We start from the raw sequence: 3,650 nt of genomic DNA, 5'->3' as shown, positions 1-3,650 counted from the left end.
GGTAGTTGCCTCTCGTCAGCAGGGAGTAGGTATGTGTGTGGGGTTGCTGCGTAGGCTGCCAAAAAAAGTATTCTCAGGTAAAGTACCACTCAAGGCGCGCAGGTGCGTAGCTATGGGCTCGTCATTTTTTTTTTGTTAACAAATTTTATTGATTTGCAATAAAACAGTGAAAACAGCCCGCAGGGCGTTGCAGAAGGCATGGCGTCCATCTTAAGATTCAACACAGTGAGATATAAAAGTGCAAAATAATCCTTCAGGTTCGATTGCCAGTCCACCTGTTGGGGAAATATGGTAATGCACATCTTAAGCCAATACCCGCCCGCTACTCGGGATCCTGTAGTGCTTGTTAGTGCACTCTATGTGTCCTAAATCCCACTTGACAACCTTGTGGGAATAACAACCAATGACCCCCCTCCCGCCCACCCAGCCCCCTCTAAACTCCCTCCAAACCCCCTCCCTCCCCACCCCCCAGGCATGTCGCTAATACGTCAAAGCATCTGTACTCGAATCTTGGTCAATTCAGTCATGTAGTAGGGGTGCTGCGTCCCTTGTTTCCGGTTATTGGCGCTTTGGATGGGAAGATTACCATGTCAGCTCGGCCCAGGGATGTCCACACAGCAACAAGGCAACCCCTGGATCATTCCGCTGCTACAAGGTCCACCCCCCCCCTGGTCGTCGACAGTGTCATCAATCTGGTGCTTCAACAGGTCCACCAATGCCACCCATGCCTGTGCCATCTCCAGCGTTCTCTCATTACCAGTGCGGTTGGCCATCTGCAGTCGGAAGGTCCCCTCGCAATCCACCCACTTCACCATCTCCCTAGTACAGCATGCCACACTTGGGCCGTTTTTCATTTTCCAATGACTAGTGAGTTCCCTTTTAGCCAACACTAACCCCGGATCTATGAACTTACTAGTAACTTTATTCATAGCATTGTGGGGGAACCAGTGGAGCAAACAACAACCTGGAGACACTGCTATGTACCTCTCCGTCACAGCCACCAGCCCAGTTGTCACCCCCCTCCAGAACTCTCCCAGATGTGGACAATCCCAGAACATATAGAGAAACCCCGCACCCTCTAGATTGCATATCGGGCACGCAGTCCAGACCCCGAAGTATTCATTAATCCTGCCCAGGGTAAGGTACGCCCTGTGCAGGGCATAGAAGTGAATCAACTGGAAGCGTAGATTCCTAGAGCTCTTCCAGGCCCTTTCCATAAGTTCCCCCATGGTTTCTCATCAATGGCCTCACCCAGGTCCTTCTCCCACTTGAGGCGCAGTGCCATTAGGGGTCGACGCAGTCCCGGTGTGATACGCCAGTAGAGGCAAGTGACCACCTTGATAGTGCCCGCCGCCATCACCACATACTGACAGTCCAGGAAGGTCTGGGGTTCTACCATCCCCTCTCACCAATGTTTTCTGATAGCTGCCGTCAGAGCGCATGTAGGAGGAAATCACCTTTAGGGAGGTCGTACCGCTCCCGAAGATTATTAAATAGGAGCAAGGTATTGTCTTCGAATAAATCTCCTACAGTGGAGCTCCCAACCTCATTCCATAAACGCAACCTGCTCCAGTCCCCTCCATGTGGCAATGCCTCACAAACAACCAACGGGATCTCAGGCGCATACGGGTTCCTCACCTGTGCTCGTCTAGTTAGTCTGTTCCAACACTGACGCACCGTTTGAAAGTCCGAGGGGATCACCCCCATCCCCATGGGCAGACGCAGCAGCACCCGAGATAGGAGTTTCAGGCCTGCGTCCGGACCACCAAGGTCTTCCGTATATTTTAACTGTCCTGCCATCCATTTCGTGTACCACTGCAGCTGCTCTGCATGATAATAGGCCTCAAAATCCGGCACCGCAAAACCCCCTTCCACCCTGGGTCTCATCGTAGTGGTGAGAGCCACTCTCCGCCGCTCAGTACCCCAGAGGAAACCCGTGAGCATTGTGTTGAGTTGAGCAAAAATCTTGGGTGGGATCCAGATAGGGAGCATCCCGAAGAAATAGAGAAGCCTGGTATTGTAACCATTTTCATCAACGCCACCCTGCCCGCCACAGATAATGGAAGGGTCCCCCAGAACTCAAAATTGACCTTTGTGCTACGCACTGCATGCCCTATGTTACCCTCCAGTAGATCGACAGGGTCATGGTATATCCGAGTGCCCAGATAATGTAAGTATCTAGTTTCCCGAGGCACACCCTCAGCTTCGGTAGATCCGTCCCTACCCGATCGTGTGGGGAAAAGACAGGACTTGGTCCAGTTCACCCTAAGCCCCACAACTCTCCCCAGGACACCTAGCAGCTCCCTGGCTCCTCGTAGAGCCTCCCCCGAGTTGGCCAGAAACAGCAGGAGATCATCCGCATATAACGCAATGTGCTATAACTGTCCCTCTACCACCAGCCCCTGATAGTAACGGCCTGACCTAGCGTGCACAGCCATGGGTTCCATCGCCAGCGTGAACAATAAGGGCGATAGCGGACAACCCTGTCTCGTACCTTTGCCTACTATACAGACCTCCGAGATACACCCTGGTCTGGACTCTGGCTGTGGAATTTTTGTACAGGAGCGCCATCCACTCCACAAAGCGGTCCCCCAGGCCAAATGCTCTCAGAACCCTAAAGAGATATGGCCATTCTGGGCTATCAAAAGCCTTCTCAATGACAACCGTAAAAATGCATGCTTCCTCCTTGCAATAGGTGTCTGCCCCCAATATGCGCAGCAACCTACGGACATTCATCGCCATGTGCCTGGATGGGATAAAGCCTACCTGGTCTACATGGATAATTGTCAGCATGTGGGCTAATAGCCAACTTGCCAATATACGACTTAATATTTTATAGTCTAAGTTAAGCATGGCTAGAGGCCGATATGCACTTTGGTCCTCAGGTGGTTTACCAGGTTTTAACAGTGGGACAATTATCGCTTCCCTCGTTGAAGCAGGAAGACTACCCTCCTGTTTCTCTTTGTTCTACAGTGCCACTAGCCGTGGGGTCAATACCTCCATGTATGCAGAGTAAAACTCCACCGGGAGCTCATCTGTTCCCGGGGTCTTATTCCTAGATATATGTTTGATGGCACTATGGACTTCCCCAATCTCCACCTCCCTGTCCAGTTCCTCTGCCACTTCAGCATCAACTGTAGGAAGCTCCAGACCAACCAAGAAACCCGTCTCATCCTCAGCCCCTGGGTCAAGTCTACTCTGGTAGAGGCAAGCATAATACTCCAAAAACTGAGCATTGATATCTTGTTGACTGTAAAATACCTCGTCACCTTGTCCCCTCAGCTCCAAGATCGTCCTTCCTCTATGTGTGGGATTAGCCAGCCAGGCCAACAGTGCCCCAGAATTGTCACGTTCCGTATGGACTCGGGAGATGTATGCCTTATAGTCGAAGCAGCGCAGCTTTTCTACTTGCGTAGCCAGGACTTCTCGAGCTGTGAGAAGATAAGCCTGCCTACCTATTTGCTCCGGTCTCTTTCTCCAGTTTCCGGAGCCTGCGCAGTTTGCACTTTCCATAACATCACCCTCCACACTCCCACTACTTCTCCAATGCAGCGACCCCTAACGACTGTTTTAAAGGCGTCCCATTCAATAAGTGGACTCGTCGCTGTCCCGGCATTATCTAAAAAATAATCATCGATAACAGAACCTAT

Source organism: Triturus cristatus, chromosome 10, assembly GCF_964204655.1.
Source record: "Triturus cristatus chromosome 10, aTriCri1.1, whole genome shotgun sequence".
NCBI lineage: Eukaryota > Metazoa > Chordata > Amphibia > Caudata > Salamandridae > Triturus > Triturus cristatus.
Note: the sequence above shows the minus strand (reverse complement) of the source record.